The sequence below is a fragment of the Notamacropus eugenii genome, chromosome 7 (genome assembly GCF_028372415.1).
Source record: "Notamacropus eugenii isolate mMacEug1 chromosome 7, mMacEug1.pri_v2, whole genome shotgun sequence".
Classification (NCBI taxonomy): domain Eukaryota; kingdom Metazoa; phylum Chordata; class Mammalia; order Diprotodontia; family Macropodidae; genus Notamacropus; species Notamacropus eugenii.
The window spans coordinates 94,238,278-94,264,689 of record NC_092878.1 but is presented as its reverse complement, the minus strand read 5'-3'; the positions used below and the strand labels follow the sequence as shown (position 1 = coordinate 94,264,689).

Below are 26,412 nucleotides of genomic sequence, written 5' to 3'. Positions count from 1 at the left end.
GGGAATACCCTCAATTTCCCATTCTTGGCCACCACAAAAAGAAGAGCTGCTATAAAGACTTTTTAACATGGAAGTCATTTTCCCATTTTTATGATCTTTTGGGGGTACAACACTAGAAGTGGTATTGCTGGGACAAAGGGTATGCACAATAAATGAGTGTTCTTGCTGTCCACCTGTCTTCCCTTCTCCTCCTCAATCAATCAACAAGCATTTATTAACCTAGCCATTGTAAATAACATTGCAGAAGCAAAGACAAAAATGGAAACGTCCCTGCCCACAAAGAACTTATTGGGAATAATTGAGAAGACAACTTATACATACATAAGTAAAAGCAGAACACATAGAAAATTAATGAAAGGTGATTTTGAAAGGAAGGGCACTAGTAGCTGGAGGTAGAGGTGGGGGGAGTAAGAAAAACTTCATGTAAGAAATGACTCTTAAATTTAATCTTGAAAGAAATCAACTCATCTTCTCTTGCCATCATACATCAATTATAGGACCTTCTTTTCTCCTGTTCTTCTTTGAATTTCTTCTTTGGTTGCATGCTATGATCTGTATTATAGAGAGAACTTAGAATCATATAATGATGTTCCTCTCTGGTCCTTTCTTCTCTTCTATTTTCATTTTAAGCCACCTTCAACAGGATGAAACCACTATCTGTGCCTGCAAAGCCACTTGACATCACAACTAAATGAGCCTCCTTTTGGCCACTGGTTCAGAAGTATCTTGCCTGTCTTTAGAATCACAGAATCTTATAGTTGGAAGGAACCTTAGAACTCAACTAGTCCAACTTCCATTCCAGGCATGAAGGAATTCTGTGATCATAGTTGCCTCTAAAGCAGTGATTCTTAATCTGGGGTTCATGAACTTTTTTAAATGTCTCTATTCATCCTACCTTAACACAAAGACACTAAGGTTTCCCAGCACTGAACTAAGAAGAGAAACAGAAAATGGATTTGGGTTCTTCTCTGCCCAGAATATTAGTGATGCCAATGGATTCTCCGTCCACTATTAAAGGCTTGAGAAAAAAAAAAAGAATGCTTCAAGAAAACACATGTATCAGTGAGCCCTGCCTACAACTTCTAGTATAGTCAGGTACCACAATGAGTCAAATTAACTAGCATCTGTTAGGTGCCTGCTATGTGCCAAGAACTGTGCTAAGTAATAGGGATAAAAAAAAGGCAAAAATAGTCACTGAAACTCATAGCCTAATGAAGGAAATAGCATTCAAATGACTATGTATAAGCAGGATATATACAGGACAAAATGGAGGTGACCTCACAGGTAAGATGCTATAATTAAGGATAACTAGGAACATCTTCTTGAAGAAGGTATGATTTCTGCCAAGATTTGAAGGAAGTTGGGAAAGTTAGGAGGTAGAGATAAAGAGGGGGAAAACATTCCAGTTCTGGGGGCCAGCTGTTGAAAATGCTCAGTAAGGAGATGAAGTCATGTCCTAGGAACAGAACGGAAGTGAATGTTGCTGGATTGCATAATACAGTACATGAAGAGGAGTACAATATAAGAACACTGAAAGAGTAGGAAAGGGACAGGTTATTAAGAACTTTAAAAGCCAAAAAGATGATTTTATATTTGATCCTGGGGATAACACATTGTCACTGGAAGTTCCTGAATGGGAGAATGAACACTTATATAGTGTCTCGTACATTGCAAGCACTGTGCTAAGTACAATTCAGAAGTTAGGTAATGAAGTAATGGCAATATTGGAGGAAAGGAGACATATACGAGCAATGTTATGAACTGAAAAATGACAGGATGTTACAATTGATTAAATTGGGGAAGAAATAAGAGTCAGTGAGGAGTTAAGGATAACACGTAATGTAGAAGTGTGGTAACTGGGAGAATGTGGCACTCTCAACAATAATGAGAAAGTCAGGAAAATGGGAAGGTTTGGGAAGGAGATAATATAATTACTTTGCCCTTTTCTGGAGTATCTATAAGTGGCTTCTAAGAACCAATTTTCAGAAGGTTATGAAACTATGAATCAGCTACTTCCACAATTTGGCTGCAGAGATGATTCTTGCTCATTTTCCCCAATACTTATTCTCTGGGCAACAGACAAGTTGAAAGGGGGAGTTATTATGTTCCCCATTCCAAGAAGCTTGTGCATAGCTGTACAAGATGGCTAGTCATACTGTAGCACCGCACACATCTCATGAATACACCTACTTTCTCTCTTGACTGCATAATTCACTTGCTCACAACCTTTCATAATTTCAGGTCAAGGCAGAGAGGTACAACCAAGTGGTTGTGCTCAATCTCCCTCAAGGAACTAAGGGTAAGCCTCTTACAAGGGAATACCCTCCCTCTATTCACCTTTTCAGCTTTTAAGCCCCACAAAAGTTTTTCTTTTTCCATTCCACGAAAACTTAACTTTAACTTAACAAGTCAAAAGAAATGATAAATCATCAGTACTCATATATTAAAGCAAATACAGAAATAACACATACATCAGAAACCACATATAAACCTTAGTATCATTCTTTCACTGGTGTACTCAGTCTTGGTGGAAAATAGGGGTAACACTGATGGAAACCTAGCACAGGATAATGAGTCGGGAAAAACCATTTGTTTAAGGTAACTCACAACTCTGAAACTATAAACTTTGGTGTATTGTTTCAATCCCAGGAACTGCCAATGAAAGTTTCTTGATGAACAGAAACTTCCACTACTTAGGTGATCTGATCTGCACAATGCTTGTCTCACACCTACCTCAATCAAACTAGTCAATCTGATGGAGGATTTTTTTTTATTCTCTGCTTCCAAACAATTCCTAGGCTGTGCTACACTTGCTCTTTAACAGAAACTATAGAATCCATCAATTTTAGCTTGAAATGTAGCTGATGCAGGCCTGAAATTTATCTTTCTACCTTTCTCTGCCTTTATCTCTATATCACTCTCTCTCTCTCTCCCTCCCTCCTTTCCTCCATTTTTATCTTTCTAGATTCAGATTCTCAATCCTCTCTTTGAATCACCTATATATTTAGTAACAAAATTATCACCTTTCTTAATAAGATAAATTACATTTTTCTCTAATCCTAACGCAATTGTGATGCCCATATCTCTCCAGTGCAACTATAACTTCTTGCATTAAAAATTAGCAATAACTATCTCAGAACTCTAAAAATCAGAGCAACTGACTTAGAACTCTCTCCAAATTTACAGCAACAAAATGTTCAACATGATAACAACTAACTTTAAGGGACAGTTCTTTGCAATAGAAAGCAACAAGATGCCATTTTCTTGCCAAGGATAGCAAAGATGAAGGCTCTGATCAGCTGTCATAGCTTTTAAAAGCCCTTTTTCATTGTTGTTAGTATATACCACAAGTTTCAAATCATTTTGAACTTTACCATTCTTGTCACTATTTTCATAGGACCATGGCACTGCCATATTCACATTTGGCTATGAACATCTGAAGCAATGGTTTTTATTTTTAACTACCTGAATCTTGCTGATAGTGAATTTTGGATGATCTTTAGACTTTTTCTTTTGTTTTATATACTGTTTTCCGTGGTTTTAGGCATGGCAGATATATCTTGGTAGTTTGTTTTTTGTTGTTGTTTTTTCCCTCACCTTTTGCTTTAGTTTAAATTCATCTTGATGATAGTTTCTAAGCTCTCTACCTATACATACATTCTTATTAGCCCTGCAACATGAACTTTCCTACTTGTGTCTGCTCTCATTTATTCCACTTCCTCTGAGAGATTATCACTTTGATTATCTCCTCTCTCCTTTCTGATCTTCACTCCTTCCTTAAGTATAGTTGCTTTTTTTTCTCTGTCTACAAACATGTTTAGGTATCCCCTACCTTTAAAAAGAGAAACAAAAACCCTTGAAACTACTTTATTATGGTCTGATATCTTTTCTTCCTTTCCCAGCAAAACGACTAGAAATAAACTGTCTAGATTTATTGTCTCAACTTCCTCTCGTCCCCCACCTCAATCTTTTGCATTATGATTCCTTTTGTTAATGTCAGGTATTTTATTACTGTTAAAACATATTGGGAAAAAGAGATGACAGGAAGAAAAGAAATCTTTCTTATTAATATTAATAATCATGCAAGCACAATCCTTCAAGTACAACCCTGCATTCTTCAAGATTTCCAAAGACAAACAGATTTACCCACCAATAAAACAAACATAAAGGAGAAGTTACTTAGAACACACATGCGAACACACATGCATGCATGCATACATTTGCATAAGCAGATAGATGTTATGAGGTTCCAAATAGACAAACAAATTTTCTGATCATATAAAACCTACACTTGGCCTCAAATTAGACTTTATTCATCTTCACCACCATTCCTGCCTTTTGGGGGGAAAGAGTTTTGATGAGAAAAAAAATGAACAACACATCATTATTTGAGTTGAACTAAATTTAACAAAATCTTTCATAGTAAAAAAATTTTACAGTACTTTTAGGTTCCATCCTTCCCTTTTCCTCTTCATTTCTACCCACTAAAGACATTTCTTCCTTTTTGTTTTCTTTTTCTTCCTTCAAGACTTACCTCCAGGACTTCTTCTTCTATGAGGTGCCCAGGAGGGTAGTTAATGACACTAGGTCTATCTTCCTTCTCAAATTAGCTTGTATCATGCTTACTGATGGAGCAATATACCAACATCAGTAGAAGATAAGCATCGTGACTACAAAGGCTGCTTTGTTTTTGTCTTTGTATTCCCAGCATCTTCTGCATTATACAGCAAGTATATAATAAATGCTTGTTGAAATGATAATAAAGTGTTTCTCTCTTAACTCTTCTTTGTTAGATCACTATCCAAGTCATGCTGTAGTCATGGCTATCCCACAAAGATCTGTCCTAATCCCATAATCTCCCCTTCTCCAAACTCTCCATTTTGGTGATGTCATCAGTTATCAAAGATTCAACTTTAAGTTTTATGTAGATGATTCAAACTTCTACATATCCAGCTTTACTCTCTCTCTTGAGTTTTTGTTCCATATAACCAGCTACCTGCTAAACATCTACCTGTCCCATGGACAACTTCCTCCAAAAATCTATTTCAGTGATTCAGTTATTCCATCTTTCTCGTCATGCAAGGTTCATTATCTCAGAATTTTCCTTGACTTTTTATTCTCACTCACCACCTCTCCCCAAGTCCCACAATAATTAATTACAAAGTATGATCATCTCTATATTTTCAATATTTCTTGTATCCATTTCCTTCTCTCTAGTCACTGAACCACAGTACTAGTTCAGACCCTCATTGGCTACTGATAGGTCTCTCTACCTCCAATCTCTCCTTGTTCCATTTCAATCTCCACACAAATGCCAAAATAGTTTTATTAAAACACAGGTCTGATTAGGTCACTTCCATGCTCAAAAATCTTCAGTGCCATAATGTTATTTCTAGGATTAACTATAAATTCCTCAGCTCAGTGTCTGCCTGACTCTGGCATACCTTTCTAGATTTAATAACCCTTCTCTTCAGACATTCTAGCTTCCAGTCAAACCAACACACTTAATGTTCCCTGAATTCAGCATTGCATATCCCTCTTTGTGCTCTCACATAGGTTGTCACCATCACTTGGAGTGCACTACCTGCCCATTTCTATATATAACTTAGAATACTTATTTTGAAGCAGTAAGTGGCCTTCTCCCGAAAGCCTTTCCTGTATTCTTGCATTTAAATCCTGTCTCAGCCACTTACTAGCTATACGCACCGGACAAGCTCTTAACCTCTCAGTCTCATCTGAAAAATAAAGATAACAATAACATTAACCATACAGGGTTGTTATGGAGATCAACTGAGATTATGTTTTTAGGCATTTTGCAAACCAAGTGCCATATAAACACTAGCTGTTAATATTATTATTGATGTTTAATAATGACAATAATGCTTTCCTGTGCTTTTTTACCTTTCTAAAAACAACTGTCAGACAATGTGCATCAGTATAAGCCTATTTAATCAGATTCTTCTTTCCTTCTCTTTACTGCTTGTACTCTGCTCATTTTCATGACTCTCTTTCTTGGTGGAGAATGATTATTTGATGCTAGGAAAAAGTCCCTGGAGGGGGACAGGAAAAAGTCAATATGTAAAGCAGGTACTTTAATCATGTCCCTATTCCCAATATGCCACACTAGAGACATGGGGGAATTTCCTTTGAAACTTTTTCTGCTGTAAGTCCCTAATCTCACCCATGGAGGAATTCCCCAAAGTCTCTAGTGCTGTAAACTGGAAATAGGGATATGATCTGATTAAGATACTAGCTCCTCTCTACATGTTCATTTCTTCCCAGAATCTCTTTACCTTGGGGACCTTTCTCCCTGTAGAGATCCTGAAAACCCTTCTTGTGTCTTCTCTTGATAGTAAAGCCAGAAGGACTAGGTTCTCTCCTTTCCTATATTCTTATGCCTCAAGCAGACAAAAAGTACTAAATTATCACTTTCCAAAACTAAAGAGAAACTTATGCAAATGAGTTTGAGTCCTGGTTACACTTCTCTGTCTGCACATTGCATCCCCCCTTAGTTGAATGAAAGATCTTGAAGACAGGAACATTTTTTCCCCTTTTGTATCTCCACTTATTTAATTAGGCATATAACACCACTAACCAGGACCTTTCATTCTTATATTTTAAGACATAGTACAGAAATCCAAATCACACATTTAGATACTATTCTCTTAATTTGCCCTTCACTAGTAAATTCCTTCTTTCATTTCCTGAAAGCCATACATTCCACTGATGAGAGCAATGGGAACATACTATCTGTGCTACGGATTCACTAATCCCTAGAAATGGTTACGTGCTCTGGAAGTATAATTTATTCTCACAGGAATCACTGGGACTAAGTAGTAGTATCTCTCACATCTACTGGCTAGAAATTGCAATGCTTTTGCATTTTACATTCCCAATTAGTACAGCAGATCTTTTTGAATTGCTCATGCCAGGTTGACAAGTAGCCACCTTAGTATTCCTCAACAGAGAGTCAGCAACAATTACTATTCATTTCGTCTTCCTCTGACCATGAATGTGGAAGACCTTTCTCCTGCTGGTACCTGAGTGCCCACATCAGCCCAAAGTAGCTTCTCTCTAAGAGGACCTAGACTAGCTCCCAACTAAGAAGACACTCTGAGATGTGTTATTTAGCTCCAAATGTCTAATACTCTTTATTCCTTCTTTCCTCACCTCTATCCTATTCTTTCTCCCTGAAGTTTCTAAATATATTAATATTGCTATTTGTTGTCTTTTTCCAGATTTTTTTCTTCTTTTATTTTTTTCCTTGAAATCTTTTTTTAATTATTATTATTTTAAGAAACACTCTCTTTCTGGGGGTATGAGAGCTGTAGGAGAGTATCATCTCTTCCTCTGAGAGGGAAAGAAACTTTAATTTTGTGCACATACAGCTTTACTTGACATCAGCAGAAACATAAACAGTTTATTCTCTATAGAGTCACTGTGAAATTTCCCTCCTTACTTGCTAGAGGGAAATCCTCAGTTCTTTGTCACTTTCTTGTTGACTCTTTGCTCACTACTCTTGGTAATTATGTTAATGACCGATGGCACCTAAAAGAGATTTTCGTATTTATGTCACTCAGTTGAGAAATCTAGATCTGGATTTAAGTCCTACTACCTCTGACAGGAGTAAGCTAGTTAAACTTTCTGAGTCTCAGTTTCCTCATCTGTAAAATTATGGTCTTGAACTATATGACCTCTAGGTTCTCTTCCTTTGACATTATACAATAACCCTGTCTCCTAACCATCATAGTGATCCCTACATAATTTACATGATATATACTTTGATGATTTGATGGTTCTACATGGTGCACTGTATAAAATGCTGGGTCTAAAATCAGGAAGACCTGAGTAAAAATTAGATTTTAGATACTTACCAGCTCTATGTACCTAGGTAAGTCATTTACCCTCCATCTGCCTTAGTTTCCTCATCTCTAAAATGGGGAAAATAAAAGCACTTGTCTCCCAGGGTTGTGAAGACCCAATGAAATAATATTCACAAAGCATTTAGCAGAATGCCAGACATGTGATAGGCTCTGAATAAATGTTTTTTTCCTTTTCCTCTGTGATCTCCTCAATATGATTCAAATGTCCACTAAAATGGATTATCATTCATTTATACCTACTTTTATTGTGAGATTCAAATCATTGTCTTTCTATATATCCTCCATATTGGACCAATGGATATGGAAGAAAAAACAATTGGAGAGACATGTAAGGAAGCATTTTAGAATACCTGGAAAGAAACAGGAATTGTTTCTCTACCTTGTCATTCAATGTAACTGAGGAATTGAAACCATGTGTCTCATAGAAGATGTGTTCTGTTTTTTTATAAAGCGATTCTGAGACAAAGGAAGAACAACCTTAAAAATAAGACTCAAACCTTCTAACTTCCAATCTAAAGACCACGCTTCCTTGCCTAAGTTTCCAATGGAATTCACAGAATCCAAGCCTACTGGGGGCACTCTCCATTTCCTTCAATAAGCAGACTACTTGAAATACACAAATAGAAGCATTTTGTCTATTTTAGTAAGACTGTTAGATCTCTTTGGGGGGTCATTCTAAACACTACTAATCCAGGGTATTATTTTAATGGTGAAGCTATTGTTTTGCTAAGTTGTAATTAAAGAGATTTTTCTCAGAGCAAATTTTCAGCCTTGTTCTTTGGGGACATCTTTAAGCTAATGTTCCAACTTTAGAGTGGTGAATAAAGTCATTTTTTTTTAACTTACCCATTGTATTTTCCAAGATAGTGAGAGGATCTTTTGCTTCTGGAATGCCCTTTTGATGACTGCAAAAAAAAAAAGAAGAAGAAGAACAAACAATAGGCAGAAGAATGGTTTCTAGGATACACAGAAATTCAAGTTCAAACAATACAGAGGAGCTGCTGACTTCTGGGAAATAATAGCAGTAAACCAACAGACCTGGAATTCAGCAATCACAAACAGGGTCGCTCACTCTGCGCAGAAGTCCCAGGCTGTCTGCAAACCAAAAGACTAAGTTGAAAGAAGATATCTCCAAACCAAAAGTTAGACTTGGAATGTACCAGATGTAAAAAGAAAATATCAACTCGGTGCCCACATTAGCCTTTTAAGTAACACTTACACAACCAGCTAATTACAGTGCCATCATCAGTCAGCAGTGTTCACTTCAAAGAAGACTAGTTATATAATACATAGGCAAGAGTTGAATAAGCTTGTCCAAGCTATTTGGACAAGCTCTGCAGCATCACTGTTTCTATTTTCATCTGCTGACTTTAGCATTCTTATTTTCTATCGTTATTTCAAAAGCAATTTTCTACATATTCAGACAAGTGGGGGGGAAGGAGTTGATTTGAGAATTGTGAATCATATTCAGCTAGCTGGAAATTGAAATGCTTCTGTTGTATGCACTTTTCAGTAGGGTGTTGCTTTGGTGGAGGATGAGGAAGAAAGGGAATTTACCTCCTGCCGGTTGTCTTCAAAACTGTAATAATACCCTCTTTTATTTTGTTTCTTTTGGAAGGGAGGGGTTGTTATGTCTTCATTCCATTAAAATTATTATATTTTGTGTTTCCATTTGAAAGTCTATAATTTTGCCATTCTTGGTGGCTGAAACAACGTTATATGGGGGAAATGGTGTGGAAAGCTGTGTTTGAATTCCCAGTGCTGTCCCTGGGAACTTGAGACTCGGCATGCTCACTGCCTTGCCATACCATGTCTTCCCATAATATTAGAAAGCTACAAACATTCCTTTTCCCCTTCAAAGAATAATTATTTTACTTTGATTTATCAATAAGATTTTCACTGTAATTATGGTAGAAATAATGAATGGATCTTCTGTCTACTGTGAAATATGCTCTCTCGTACAAAGCCAGCTTGGTGGGTTCTACCAATAAGTCAAACAAATTTAACATATTAAGGCTGTTATGCACAGTCATTTTCAGCATAGCTGCACTGTAGCTCTATTTCCAGGCAATAGTTTCTTGTAATAAATTGACATCAAAACAAATGAAAAAGTTGGGAAGTTATTTCTGGTCCCATAAAAATATTTATTAGATAATGAACCTGTTTCCACGTAGGTTTACGGTGGAATCAACACTTCATCTTGATGCATGGTGCTGTGTTAAGATGCAGCAATGAGTGCTGCTGAAGCAGAGTGGAAAGTTCTACAGCTTATGGTCGAACAAAACATAACCTTCAAAGATCCTTATTGTTCCTCTGGGTCATGTTTCTTCTGCAAATGTTATGGGGGAAAATACCGAATGAGATCTTGTTGAAGGAGTAAAACAGAAAGATTTCTTCATCAAACTCAGCATTTTGCTTGGCCATTTGGAGTGGTTACGCCTGTCACCTCATCACTAAATGCAATAATGAAAATGGACCTTTTAATTAGTTGCATACAATGCATAATTGCTATAAAACTCCAACATCCTTTATGCAAATGATTCTTTGGAGATCATTAATTAGTTGCAGAGGAATATTAATTTCTCTAAACCCCCCAAAATTATTTCTACTGGGAAATAGGCTTGAATTAGTTTTAACTATGATAAAATTGCTCTCGGTGACGATTAATCAAGCAGGGGCATGAGAGACCTTGGCTGGAAATGAAAAATACATTGCTAATATCACTTCTCATAGATACTTTTAATTAATATGCACAAATAATGTTGTAAGCCCAATAAGTATTATCTGTGGTTTTCCAATTTTGGGGGATACCTGGTTTGAAAATTTGCATTCTGTAACATTAAGGGGAGTTTAGAGGTCACTTGAAAATAAACAAGTGATACTTCCTCATATTTACAAGGGAAATGCAAGAGGTGCCCGTAGGGGCATCTAGTAGAAGGAATCGGCACTTCTGAACTGCTGAAGTTTGACAAACAGGACAGTAAAGATCAGACAAGAAATTTCATCCTAGTTGGACTGCAAATGAGACCTTTCATATAAACAGAGGTACCCCAAGGGAACTCAACAACTAAAATATCAGGCATTGAAATAACATCAGAAAGTTCATTTTGTTAAAATTAATGAAGTCTCAACATTAGATACAACACTCCTGGCCACCTAGCAGAGTGTTCCATATCTGAACAGATGAGGTTTGGCATGGTAAGTGATTGGTTGAGTGTTGAAATATTTAGTGCAGGACAACAAAAATGCAAATTAGTGTGCCTCTGTGGATAATTGAAATGTTGACCTCAGACATGATCAGCCAAGATAAGTGATGTCGAAGTGAAAAACATAGTCATTACATCTTACAGTTTTAAAAAATGGACGTTTAATTTCTTGGATTAGAAAAAAGTTGGACTAATTCAAGTTGAAAAGAAAAAGAAAACAATAACAAAATGAGCAATATGAGATTCTTAAAATAGTGGTGACTCATCATACTGCACAGACCCAGAACTTCAAGCAGCAATTTTTATTCTCAGGGCAAGTAGCAGAAGATGTATCCTCAATCCAATTGAGAGTGAAAGTTGAAGATCCTGTAACAATAAATAGAACCCCTGTTGAAAGGAGTGGGGAATGGGTAAAAGTAAGAATGAGACAAACTAAGAAAAAGGTCATTTAAGACAGGGCACCATAAGCGGGGAGGAAGAGATGCATTTTTTTTTTAAGTTTCCAATGTTAAATAATTATCTATGCCAAGATCAGATCTTCTGTGCTCCTGGAGAATTGAAGGTATTGTCAGAACCATTTAATTTCAGCATCCTACATTAAAAGTCTGACTTTCCCACCCTAGTTACAGCTCTGCATAAATATGTATTATATGAAAAAAACAAATTCCCCCTTGAACAGTTAGAAGGATCAGGATAGTTTATTTTTCTGCCTCTTAACAATTGTGATAGATTGAGGCTATCTAGAAAGATCATGAAAACTCTCAGCTAAAACATTTTTGTCTTTCTCAGATCTGGTCTAGCTCTTGGCAGTGCAAGCAGTGAACATACTTTGAGAAGTCCAGAGATATTATATAAAGTATGATGTTGTGATGTAGGTCCCTTGTGTCCAAAAATCTCTCCTACATTGGTCTGATGTGGTACTTGAAATTCCTTACTAACACATTCAGGTTAAGAAATCCTCATCTCATCTCTACCCAGCTCCCTTCACCTAAAAAAAAAAAAAATCAACCTCTTTATAAAAATGCAGGTACATTCATTGTTACCTATTATCATCACCTTCAGCGAGGTTATTTTATCAGTTCCTTAGGACATAATTCTGCCCTGAGACTAGAAAACAAAGGACATGAAACTTTACAGCTGCTAGGAAGGTAGAGACCATAACAGCTGGAACCATAGCCCTCACAGTTAGAAACATCATTCTCAGAGTCACAGCTCCAGCACCCACTGATTTTAACCTATAATGTCATTTAGAATTACTTACACAGTGGTGGAAGATTAAACAATGAATGGGTATTTATGGGCTGTGTACTCCCCTGTGCCTAGAGCTTTTGTGTCCCTGAGGAGAGCATGTGGAAGATTCTGTGAATGTGGTTACTTCTCCACTATTTTTTCCCATTTCTCTGAAGCTGTCAGTGGTCCAGGACTTGTACACCTTTTTTTCAAATGTTCTTACCCACAATAGACTTAGAGTTCCTTTCAATTAGACAGCAGACTCTCATTTTGAAGGGGGAGTATAATGATATCAGTTTGGTTTCCCTTGTTTTCCCCAGGAGAGAGGTCTGACTTTACACCTCCTGGTTGCTTAGGTTTTAGGTACTTTTTTCTTCCTAGCAATTGTATCTGAATCCCCAAGAGCTCAGTGAATGACCTTTTCTATCCATATATTTCTATACAGTTGCCCCTTTCACTGGTCCCCAATCATGAAAGAGCTCTTAGTTCTCTCCAGGGATCAGTGAAGATATCTGAGGATGGAAGTGGTGTGTTGAATACTATGCACTTAGAAAACTAGTGATAGTCTCACTGTCCTCTGTTCTGGTCAGATCACATTTGGAGATTTATCTTTATTTCTGGGTGTCATATTTTGAGGAGGATGCTTACAAGGCAAAAACCATTCAGAGGACATCTAGGAAGGTGACAGATCATTGGATCACAAAATCATAGATTAAGAGCTAGGAGGGAACTTTGTCCAACTCTCTCATTTTACTGATGAGAAAATTGAGGTGCAGAATATGAAGTAATTTATACAAGGTTCTATAAATACCATGAAAGAGAGAGAGGTTTTGAACCAAGGTCCTCTGATTCCAAATTCAATCCTCTTTATACCAATGAAAGATCATACCATATAAAGACTGATTAAGGAAAACTAGGGATGTTTAACCAAGAGAAGGCTTGAGATAGAAAGAGTGAAGGTAAGCTTTCTTCAAATATTTAAAGGACTGTCATAGAGTAGGAAGTATCAGAATTGGTCTGCTTACTTCCAGAAGACAGAACTAGGAGCAGTGTATAGAAGTTAATAGACACTGAAAATTAGATTTGAGGTTGGAAAAATTTTCCTGACATTCAGAGATGTCCAAAAGTGAAATAACTTTTCTAGAGATCTGAAAGTAAAAAAAATAGAATGTTCACTTCTTGCACAATTCTTTTTTTCAAATATATGTTTTGATAACTGTATTTCAATAAAATTGTTTTCCTTTGCAATACTATTATCTTATTTTATGTATTTACAATCATTCTCAGTAGGAGTCCACAGATTTCACCAGACTGCCAAAGGATCTCTGGCCACAAAAATGGTTAATAAACATGTAATAAAATTGTTAGAGGTATTTTCAGTTATATATGAGTTGGTGTAGGTATGAGATTCTATAATTCTCTAAGTTTTTATCGGGGGCAAGTGTCAAGGAAAATTTTAAAGCACAGAGCCTTGTCCACAAAAGTCAGGTCTTGGTAAGGCATGATCTTACAGAGCTTATAAGGGAACTTAAAAGTTATCTAATTCAAGTCTCTCACTTTAAAGATGAGAAAACTTAATGCTCCTCCCCTCCCCCCCAAGAAAAAGAAATCCCTTGATCAAGGTCATAAAATGGGCAGCAGAAATCACTTCTGTAATATCTATAACTCTTGATTCCCCTTTCAATGCATTGTTCTCATAACATGATCTTCCCTACCTCAAAAGAAGTAGCAATAAGATTGAGAAATGAGCAGGGGGCCCAAGATCAAGATGAGACATGGCAGGGAGGATTTAGTTTAGAGATATATTTGGGATGAAGACCAAGCAAGATTGCTGGAAGAACTGAACTTAAGTCGTTAGTTATAGACTGGAGTCCAGACAAGGTCAGGCGATATGGCAGTCTGAGGTTTGGTCAACAGACAGAGGTTAGGTCCAGAACAGCAAATGAGGGAGAACTCAGATCTTGAGATAGCTCTCTATAAATGGATCTTATTCCTCAGAAAGGAACTTAGCTGTCTTTTATCTTGAGCAGCCCAATGTTCTCCCAGTTAGTTTTTTCCTGAAAGCTGTATCTCCTGGAAATGGCCTCATCCATTAAAGCAAATCATGATCACAATGAGGAAAACTGAATCCTCATGAAGAACCAGGATTCTTTTAAGGCAGCATCAGATAACTTGACTCTATTTTATGGTGGATTTAAGGACCATTGCATAAATAGTTTCTCTATGAGGCAAATGTAGTCTCGTAAGTTATCTTGTTTTTCTCCAGAATCCAATTCCCCTCAGGATGAAAATGGAAATCCTACCAGTCAAGCTCTTAACTGGGATCTTAATTTGGTACCAGCATGAGAGTGCTGATAACCTGGGGACAGGGTTTAAGAAATATATTTTGCCTGACTATGCATATTTGTTTGCAAGAGTTTTATTTTTATTTCTCAATTGGATGGCAAAAATATGAGAGAGAAAAACAAAATAAATTTATATTAGTTTTTTTTATTTGAAAAGAAAAAGGATATTAGAAATATGAGTTAAAGAACACTGAAGGCAAATGCTTTCTATTTCAAAATTTTACAGTATTTCAACTCTGGTTTTTACTAATATTAACTCCAATTCAGAAAATATTAAGTGATTACAGTGGATAGAAGAATATCCTAGGTACTGAGGAAGAACAGAAGCAAGCATCTTTTAAGCACTGACTGTGTGTTAGACACTGTACTAAGTGTTTTTTAAAATGAATATTATGTCATTGGATGATCACAACAACTCGCAGAGGAAGGTGCTACTATGACAACCATGTTATAGTTGAGAAAACTGAGAGATATAAAGGACAAATGATTTGTCCAGGGTCATACAGCTAGAAAGTATCTGAAGTTGGATTAAAACTGGGTTCTTCCTGACTTTGGACCTGGCATTTCATCCACTGTGCCACACAACTGGGGATGAGGTGTAAAGTTTAGATACCTAGGATGGGGATAAGATGTGTATAGATAACCATAATATAAAATGACAATAATAAAATCGTTATTGTTTAAATAAAAGTTTCATGTACTATATACGTATATATATTAAATGCTGCCTTCTTAGAGGTGGATGAACTGTCCTGCTGGTAAATCCTGTAGAGTTCTCATTTTTCATTTAGCAGCTTCTAAATTTTCCCATCATTTTCATCAAACCAATCTTGGTGTTTGTGAATGTTTGACATGAGCAAATGCAGTGTTGTACACCAGATCTATGAAAGCTGCCCACTCCCTTTTTGCTCCACTGTTGCCAATTGTATGTTGGTTCTCCCTCCAAATCAGCAACAAACTGCTCATAGTCAGAGAAGAGCTCTAATTTGTTGACATTAATTCTTTTGGTATTCATTTTGCCTTGGGGGCAGCATTTTTGATGAATGTGAATATATAGCTTGGAAAGGATAAGTCTATGATCAGTTCAGCACTCTGTACCACACACAGCCTTTGTCACTCTCACATCTTCTCTGTCTCTTCTTACAATCAAATAGTCTACTAGATGTCAATGTTTGCTGTAAGGGTGCATTTATGAAGTTTTGTTTCATGAATGGCATGTTTGTCTGGGTTCTGAATAATGTACAATGCTCTTGTACCTTCCCAGTCACCAATGAAATGAAACAGGGCTGTGTGTTTGCTCAGATGCTTTTTAACATGCTATTTTCAGCAACATTGACAAATGCTTTCAATGAGGATGAACATGGCATCAAGGTCAACTACTATACTGATGACAAGTTCTCCAATCTGAAAAGGCTACAAGCCAAGACCAAAGTGGAGGGAGTATTGATGCATAATTTTCTGTTTGTATATGATTGCGTATTCAATGCAGTCTCTGAGTGAGATGCAACAAAGTACGGATCAATTCTCTGCTGCATGTGATAATTTTGGCCTAATAATCAACACCAAGAAAACACAGGTGCTCCATCAGCCACCACCATATCATCCATACGTGGAACCATCGATTACAGCAAATGATGAAGTTTTGAATGCTGTGGATAAATTCACTTATCTTGGTAGTGTACTACCAAGGGATATACACATTGACTATGAGGTTGATGCACACATTGCCAGAGCTAGCTCAGTGTTTGGTAGGCTCTGAAGAAAAGTTTGGGAGAGAAGAGGTATTAGACTGACTACCAAACTGATGGTCTACAGAGTTGTTGTGCTGACCTGTTATATGCTTGTGAACCATGGACACTCTACCAGCACCATGCCAAGAAACTGAATTGCTTCCACTTGAACTGTCTTAGGAAGATTCGGAGGATCACCTGGCAGGATAAGCTACCAGACACTGAAGTCCTTGCTCAAGTTGAACTGCTAAGTATTCAAACTATGCTTCAGAGAGCACAACTCTGATGGACTAGCCACATTGTTCAAATGCAAAATGTATGCTTGCCATGGGGCAGGCAATTGCATGGTGGCCAGAAGAAATGATACAAGGACACTCTCAAGGTCTCTCTCAAGAACTTTAGATTTGACTGTGCAACATGGGAGACACTGGCACATGACTGCTCAACATGGCGTGCCCTCATGAAAAAGAGTGCTGTGCTCTTTTAGGATATCCACCCCAAATATTCACAAGAACTATCTGTGCCCAGCATGTGGTAGAACATTCTGAGCTCTCATTGGTCCGATCAACCACAGTCAAACACATTGAAATTTCACTTTATCATGGTGATGTCATTTTGGTCCTCTTCAAAGACAAAGGACAACAACCAATGTATATATGTGTGTATATGTGTATATGTATATGTATATATATATAAAATGTATATATATATATATGTGTGTTTATAGTGCATGTGTGTGTATTGTTTGCTTCCATTTTCTACATGGACTTTAAAAAGTTAAGAAATAAATCAGACATAGAAAAATTAGTCAGATGATACAGGAACAAAAATAAAAATCACATTAGTACCACAAGAAGGGAGCATACCAAATGTGTCTTTTTTTTTTTTAAATCCTGAACTTACAGAACTGGCTCTGCCATGTCACTGGAGAATTGCTAATCTCCCTTTGCGTGGCTACAGAGAACCTGTCACAAGTCTGCTGAAGCAAACAGAACTTGTCAATTTCATTGGCTTGGAGAGCAGGCAAAAGTAGAAAGTCTGACAGGAAAAGATGAGATTAAGGGAGCATCTGGGTCCAGGTTTGCCTCATTAATCTTTGACTTTCTTACCTCTGCTTGCTACAGAAAATAAAATCATTTACTCTAAGCAGAGGCAACCCATTTGTAGCTGGAGTAGCTGACCATGTATACAACAACACTGAAAGGAATCCAAGGGGCCTTATCTACTCCCCCCAAAAAAATCCCCCATATGACCTTGCAAGACGCACACTCCCCACTTCTGGAGGAGTTACAGCTATAAGGGCCTTTAAGTCATCTTACAGTCTTACAATAGAGGTTTAGGATATGTATAATAGAAAGTGTTACACAATTTAACAAGAGCAGTTTAAGTTGTATAAAGCACTTTACATGTGCTATCTCCTTTGATGCTTACCACAATCTTATTATTATGCCCATTTTACAGAAAAGAAAACTACAACTGAAAGAGGTTGTGAATTGTCCAGGGTTATACAGCTGAGAAATGTCTGCACTGGATCCTTACTGATTCCCAAATCCAGCATTTTACCTACCACACCACTTAGCTGCCTCCTTCCAGAGCTGAAAAAGACTTCAGAAGCCATCTGGTCAAACACTCCCCCTCCAAATAAAAAGAAGACCTCCACTATCATCTACATGATGTGAGATATTCTTGCCTTGTTTTTTATGATGCAAGGCAGAATGTGATAAGGGGGGAAGGAAAGTTTGAGGAAATTTCTACAAGGAATAATAGGAGGGAGAAATCAATTTTAGGTGGAATGAGAAGAACCTTAATCAGGGGTATGCTGATAAATGTTTATCAACTAGCTATCCAGGAAAAAAATATGCATGCATGACACTTCTAAGTTTAAAGTGCATTATCTATTATCACTTTTGCCCTCACTTTCTTACATCAAACTGATCAACAAAACAATATATAAATCCCTGGTATGTAACATTTGCCAATTTCAGAGGTGGGGAGGGTAGGGAAACGGTAGAAGAAGAAAAGGAAGAGGAAGAGGAGGAGAGAGAGAGAAACACAAAAAAAGGATTTCATCAGGTGAAGATGTGGAAGAAATGGAGCAGCCCAGAAATGAATGGACCAAAAGAATGCAATGAAGCAAAAAGGGTAGGAACAATAAATCATTTGATTTCATATGAGGAAAAGTAATATCAAGTAGGAATGGAAATTAAATCTGAAATCAGTGCAGGGCCTTAAATCAGGTGAAGAATTTCCTATTTTATCTTATAGGTTATAGGGATCTACTGAAGGTTTGAGACAGGTGATTGGTATAAACCTTTATGTTGGGATAATTTTAAGAACTATGTGAAGTAGAGAAGGAAGAAAGACATTTTGAAGATATACTTCAATAACAAGACTCTAATAATATTTCCTGTGGTTAGTAATAACTGCCTAAACTAAGATGGTTGTTAGTGTGGACAGATATAAAGGAATAGATGGGTTAAGAGTTATTTACAAAGTAAAATCAACAAAACTTTTAAATTTATCAGATAATGAAGGTGAGCAAGAAAGAGGTTTACAGAAAACATTGAAATTCTGAGCCTCCATAACTCATCAACATAAATTCCAAAGGTAGAAAGTAGAAGATATTGGTGAGCTGGGGGAGGGGATGAAGTGAGGTGTGGATATAATCAGTTTCACTTTTTCATCTTTTGAGCCTAAAATACAAAAGACAGATATACAACAAGAAGAGATTAAGATGATATATACAGATTTCGAAGTCATTTGCATAGAGGTGATAATAGAAGCTTTGAGTTTAGATGAGATCCTGAAATGGAGCATAGAGAGAAACTATAATAGGGCAGCCAAGGAAAATAACTTTGGGGTATAGATACTCATACTTTAACAGAAAAAGTAGATTAACTTGAAGGAGAGTAAAAGAAAGAACCAGGAGAATACAGTATCATGAAAATCACACATAGGAGAAGGAGGGAAATAATGAGGGATGTTGGAATGTCAACTGCTACTGAAAGGTCTTTGGAGAGCAAGGATTGAAAAAAAGAAAGATGGTTGAATTTGACCATTAGAAAGTCACTGATGGTCATAGAAGGAGCAGAATAAGTATAGTAAAGGGATTGTAAACCAGACTGAAGGAAATTGAGGTGTAAAATATGGAGGCAGTTAATATAGATGACATCCTTTAAGTTTAATAATGAAGGGAATAAATAATTAAGAATGATAGATTGAGTGACGACCAAATCAAAGTTTTTTTGTAGAATAGGTGATAGTTGATCATATTTATAGGCAGAGAAAGAAGTTATTGGAGAGAGAACAATTCAAGTAAGATGAAGAGCGTAACTGAAGGGTCAAGTCCAAGAGAAGATAAGAAATGGAATGGTTAGCCATCATAAGGAAAGATAATATCCTCTGATAGCAAAGGGAAAACAAGAGTATAGATAAAGAAACATGAAGGTTTTAATGTGTGGAGGAGAGTGAACCAGTGAAATCATGATAGATGACCTCAATGCTCTCAGAAAAATAGGTAAATATTATTAACTGCTGCCCTTTTACAATATACATAAATGGCATAAAGATGACCTTAGGTTCTTGAAGGCTGTCAGTCAAGTGAAAGAGCTGAAAGATCCTACTAGAAAGGCAGCAACCAGGGTCCAGGCGGGAGACTGATTCTGTTTCCTAAGGAATAATCTTGTGTAGTAAGGAGTGGCTGATCACCAGTAAGCTAGACACTTATTGCCGTACTTTTCCTTTGACCATAACAAGCTATGAAACAAAGAAAAATGCAAAATGGGCTTTGAGCCTATGCAGCCCCCATCACAGCAGAGTGATGGAGGTGGCAGAAGAAGATAAAATCAAACGATTTTTAGATTAATGGCAATTTATTTGCTGATGCCTTAAATGTAAGATCAACAAGTGGACATACTTCTAGAGAAACTGAACCACACTCTTGACATAATCATTAAAAATAAAATCAGAAGACAAAAGGGAGTTTAAGTGAAATGAAAAGATCCTCTTGGAGATAAAAAATAAAGGACTTGGTAGATTTTATTTTTTGTGAGCAATGGCAGTAAGAAACATCATTTTGTGTGATATCTTTTATTGAAAACTTCATGCTAAGTATTGGAAATGGAATTTCCAGTTCCATGGAAATAATCAGTGTGTGTTAACATCTGTAGCAGATGACAAATTGACTGACTGACTAAGTTAGTCAACGAACATTTATTAAATGCTTAATATGTGCCAGATACTTTATTCAGTACTGCAGTTACTTAAGAAGGGAAAACAATGTCTCTGCCTTTAAAGAGCTCACATTCTAATGGCAAGGTGTGGAGGGGGGAGAGGAAAAGGGAGGAGAATGTGCAAAACATTATGTAAATATAAGATAGGGATACAGGCATCCAAATAAATGCCAATACAGACATACTAGATGGAAAGGCATTTCAAAGGGAATGAACTATCAGTGGGGGACACTTGAAAGGCTTCATACATAAGATGGGATTTGAGCTGAAGCTTGAAGAAAGCCAGAAGGCAGAGGTGAAAAGGAAGATCATTACAGGCATGGAGACAGTCAATGAAAAGGTGCAGTTGGGAGATGGAGTGTCATGTGTGAGTAACAGCAAGGTTGTTGTCCTTGAATCATAGAATGTCTAGAAGGGAATCAAGGGTAAGAAGACAAAAAAGATGGGAAGAGTTATGAAAAGGTAGAGAAATTCTCTATAGAACTCAATAATATCTTCAAAATTAAATTAACCTGTTGATACACAGTATATTCAAAGCAAAAGTGAGACATAAAAGAGAACAGTGAAAAATATGTTGGAAAATATCATTCAGGAATAAGAAATGAGACAGTCCATGTAGGTCACATAAAAGTCTTATGCCAATACATCATTAGTATTTTCTTTGAAAAAAGAAATAGAGAGCATTGAATAGAGTACCCTCCAAATAAGGTAACAAAATGAAACTGATTATATTTTAACAGTTAGAACATGAGTCAACACTGACTCAGGAGCAATTCCTGCGTCATTCATCTGGGCAATGTTAGAACATCAGCTTGTTAGGACAAAGACAATTTTTTTAAATAGAAGATTAAAAATGAGAAAAAGCATGGCATGCCATTAAAACTTCAACTTGACCTATTTAAACAACTCATAGATGCACCTAAAATGAGAAATGACTCAAGGAAGAGACATCAAAACTGATTTTAAGGATTTTGCACAGAAATTAAATCATAAAAAGTAGATGAAAAGAGTCTAAAAATCATTAGCCTTGGTCAGGAAGCACTTGATCAACTTGCCAAGTGGAGAGATAGGGTACCCGTGAGTGACAGTATTGTAGCATGTTAACAAGTTTGCAAACTCTGTTTAAAAAATAATGGGAGATCATGAGTCTTGTAAAAAGTAAGATGCAGAAGAAGGTGAAAAATCACATCTACAGAAGATTCAGAAGAAATCCAATTATTAAAAATCATCCCTAGGACATTTTAAGGATGAAACTGGAAGAACAAAAAAAAAACCAGGGGGGAAAAGATGTAAAAGATCTATGGAAATTTATAGCTAATTCTTTTCACCCTCTGAGACAGTGTAACTGCCATATTTTAATTGGAAGAGGCATTGAAGAAAACAAAGACAGGAAACATAGTTTGACTGGACCATAAGGCTACTTGGTAACAGTGGAGGGAAGGTCAGGTCTGAAGTTAAGAAGACAAATTCACAAAGGTGGCCGCTCAGACATTTATTAGTTGTGTAACCTTGGACAAGTTACTTAACTTTTGTCTGGGTAACTTTATGTCATCTATCTCCCAGGGCTGTGGTAATGATCAAATGAGATGATACCTGTAAAGTACTTAGACAATGCTTGGGACATGGAAGGTGTTTAATGAATACCTGCTTCCTTCCATGTATATATTAAGGAACTCTGGTAGAAACAACACATTTAAGGGACTTAGAGGATCAGTTCCCAAGAAATTCGAAGAAAATAAGAATGTGAGAGAGGGGTGGGGAGAGAGAGAAAGAGAGAGGGAGAGAGAGAAAGAAAAACAGAGAGACAGAGAGACAGAGAGAAGAGAGACAGATGATAGAAAATTTTGGAAAATTATAAATAAATGGTCAATGAACCTCATCCAGAATTAAATATGAACAAAGAAATGACTTTATTGTTTTGAGGGAACTGTAAAATTATTTTAATGGTCCTAATCTTCTTCCATTCTTTAAATATCCAAGCATCTTTTTTGGTCGCGTAATATGGAAATGAATCATGGAACACTGGACTCTGAAGTTGCACATTCCCAAAAGGCAATAGAGAGATTAACAGTGTGCATGAACGTGTGGCAACACATATAATAAACAAGTAATTATGGGGAGGTGATCTGAAGCAGGGGTGTCCAGCTCAAATAAAAACTATCCTTGAGAGCCACATATTGATTTATAAAAACAAATATTAACGTTACTATGTTGTATTATATATTTATTTTGTTAAACATTTCCCAATTACACTTTAATCTCCCACTCAGTTTTGTAAAAGCCTGTTCCAAGAGTTTGACATTTCTGATATAATGCATATCAACACAGAAATAAATGAATAAAAAAAGAGTATTAATGCAGCGATCATGTAGCAAGAGCAAGGGATTCCAAACAGACCACTATGAGTTCCATGTTTAACCTTAGGAATTAAAAGAATTACCTTGTAAGGGCTCCTAGTGATTGTGTTCCATTTTGTACCCCTCTAGAATCATAAGTTAGAGACAGAAGGAAGGTTACCTAACCTAAACCACTAATATTGTGCAAGAATATAAGATCTGGAGAAGTTCGATGTTTGCCCAAGGTCAAAGTGAAGGATTCAGGATTTAAAACCATGTGCTCTAACTCCCAAAATCCATCACTACACTCTTTCTACTGCACTAACTGTGAATTTCACCAGAGAAATGCAAATTTTAAAACTAAGGGCCTCCAATGATGCCTCCTGAAACAAGCTCTGGCAGATCCTCCCAAACTCCCATGGCTTCAAGTAGGAGCCTTGCACCCAGGCTCTGTCTTTCGTCTGAGGACTAATCAAGAAAAGTTCAAAAAGGTTCATCACTAGAAGGTTGGGCATTGGATGTTGAATTAGGGGAAGCAGGTGCAGCAACTCACGAAAACTATCTGCTAACTATGAGTAAACAAACAAGTTGTGATTTCTACATAAGTGGAAGGAATTATTAAGACAAAGCTCTTTTGATGATTTAAAGAATTTGGAAAGGAATGGGGGGGGGGGGGAATATGAGGGGAGGTTCCCTTTTTTTGGCCTAATGACTCTAACGTAGAAGTATGATGAATTTAAAATGAAAGCTAAAGTGATATTTGAAAATCAATGAAACAATGGCTCTGGTATGTTCCAGATGATGCTGTTAATATTTCTGCCCTAGACAACTTAAAAAAAAAAAATGAGTAAGTGGATTATACAGAGGACCTCTAGAGGGTTTTGTGCAAAATGTTATTTTAATTATTTATGCATTGAAAAGAAATTCCATTATGTGCCTTTGAAATTTTTTATATTCTGTTCATTTTTAGAAAGAATGAAACTTGCTGTTTGTATAATACCATTTGCCTCCTGAATGCAAAATATTTTACAAAGTCAGCTCTGAGTTTTCAAACAGAGTAAGATTAGATGCCCATGAGGCAACATGTTATCCTGGGAAGTACATGTTAGACTTAGAATCATAAGCTCAGGTTCTGAGCTTACATTTATTCTCTGTCTTGGACAAGTTCCTTAAACACTCTAGAGGCTGTTTTCTTTTCTGTAAAATAGAGATGATACTAATTGTGTTACCTACCTACAGGGATATTGTGAGGAAAACACTACGGGAGATGAGAATTACTTTGAAGTGAATTGTTATTTCATCTATCACACCTAGAAAAAGTCTAGCACAAGACAGAAGAGTGACTGGAAGAGAAATTAGATAAGACAAAGATTTTCTGTTTTGTTATGGGGAGGAAGGAATTTGGAATTATGGTTTCATCTGGGTAAGGAACTCCCTGTTTGAATATTCCTTTTCAATGATGCAGATCAGCAACTCATGATAAAATTAGAAGTCTGAGCCACCTCTTCCCCCCAGCCCAAACCATGCCCTGCCAAAAAAAGAAAAAAGAAAGAAAAAAGAAACCTTCACCTCATCTAACTTTCTCTGAGTACCTTTTCTGTTCTATTCTGGACCTTCTTTAGTTGTGAAAGTAGCAGCAGCAGCGATTTAAATCCATGTAGTGATTCTCAGATCCTAAAGTACTTCTGTCACTTCTTCCCTATAAGTAGATAATACATTATTGTTATGATTTCTATTTTACAGAAAAGAAAACTTTTAAAAGACCTGCCTCGGGCACCAAGGGGTTAAGCTATTTGCCCAGGGGAGTTATCAGTGAGAAGAGGCCCAGTATCAGTCAGAAGAAAGACCTTGTTCTCCCTAACTCAGATAACTTAGAGCAAGTGTCTTAGTAAATTAACTCTATGTAACTTTCAAGTTTAATTTGAAATATTAATATTTTATCCATCATTTTACTAGGTCTAGATGATAAAACAAATAAGACCTTGATTCCTAGTATTTAGTGACTTCTAAGATGTAAATGCTGAAATTGAAAGTTTAAGAATTGACTGTGCCAAGCTGGTGCAAGCTAGTTCCAGCGTACCCTTACCTTAGAGGTCATTCAATTTAATCTCCTCATTTTACATATGAAGAAACTGGGACCAGAGGAGAATTAGTGATTTGCCTGAAGTTACAGAGGTAGGATTTCAGAGAAAGGATTTAAAACTCCAGTGTTCTAATTACAGTCAGAGCTTTTTCTTAGAACTTACATTTAGATTGGGCATCCTGACTTCTCTGGCTTCCTTCAAGATTCAATTCTGCCAAGCCTAGAGGCCTGTATCGGGCTACCCGAGTCTTTCTTACCTGTCCAGGTCTTCGGCTGGCCACGCCGGATGCACGTATGAGAGAAAGGACGTTCCAGAGTCAAACAGGGGTTGAGCTTTATTACAGGGTTTCGGTTACAAGTGCAGGGGGTCTTCTTTCTTAGGACGAAGAGGGAGAGATTTCCTAAGAAGGCTAAGCTTAAGGGAATGGAAGTAGAAGTACAAGCGGGGAGAGAGGGGGAGGGGAGAGAGGAAAGAAAAGAAGCGGAGCCCTACTTTTCTCTTTGGCTCCACACGTGCTAAGAGCGCTTTTAGGCTTCCTCAATCCTACTTAATCTTCAGCCACACAGTTTGCATCTCAATACCGTGCTGTTAGGTAACTAGGTGTGCTCCAATCCGGGACGACCTCGAGGGCAGGGAGACTCCACCCATCAGGTATCTCCGGGGGAGAGGCGGAAATACCCGAGCTAGCCGAGCTAGCTCGGTCTGACCTTCTCGAGCCCCCGCTGTTCATGGAGGGCCTCGTAAGACTCTAAGATTTAGAAGTCCCACTTTTACCTGCCCGAGACTGTCCACACGGAATTGAGCTTCCAGTCCCAACACAATTCAAATCCTACTTTCTACAAAACGTCTTTCCTTCCCTCACTTCTCCCATCTCCACTCTTACTCTACTGCTAGTGTCTTATCTCTGAGATTATCTCTGTTTATACTACATATATATGTATATATATATGTATATATATGTGTGTGCACGCACACGCACACACACACATATGTAGTGTATATATATATGTTGTGTTCGTCCTTCATTGCCGAAGAAGATCATGCCATCAGAGAAATGGTGACTTGACTTGCACTTGACTTTGTTTTGAGTGAGGGAGGACTGGGACAGGAATCATGTTTTTTAACTTTTTTTGTATCTTTAGTAACTGCTTAATAAATGATCATTGATTCACGACTAATTTTAATTCAGCATGTTTTCTATTGCCATCAGAACTGTTAAAATAACTGATATTCAGACACACAGTAAAACTAATTTTTTTAAATTAGTTTAAAAAAAACTAATTTAAGTACAGAGTAAACTATTCATGGACATGAGCTAAATGTTATATATACCAAATAGATCCATCCCAAGCATATTGCCATATAC

At 37.0% G+C, this 26,412-nt stretch overlaps 2 long non-coding RNA genes across 2 annotated transcripts in view; both read right to left on the bottom strand.

Moving 5' to 3' along the window:
* The window catches only part of LOC140513573 (uncharacterized), a 30,034-nt gene extending 21,054 nt beyond the window's left edge, over positions 1–8,980 (bottom strand). The window contains exons 1-2 of the long non-coding RNA XR_011970237.1: positions 8,922–8,980; positions 8,730–8,788 (exon numbers count right to left, since the gene is read on the bottom strand). This is a non-coding gene — a long non-coding RNA (uncharacterized lncRNA). The remainder of the gene's footprint in view (positions 1–8,729; positions 8,789–8,921) is intronic.
* A 2,247-nt stretch (positions 8,981–11,227) lies between these two features.
* LOC140513572 (uncharacterized) lies at positions 11,228–25,566 on the bottom strand. The gene is made up of 3 exons (XR_011970236.1): positions 25,303–25,566; positions 24,555–24,661; positions 11,228–11,455 (listed from the first exon to the last, which is right to left on the bottom strand). It is a non-coding gene; the product is annotated as an uncharacterized lncRNA (long non-coding RNA).
* Positions 25,567–26,412: the final 846 nt, after the last annotated feature.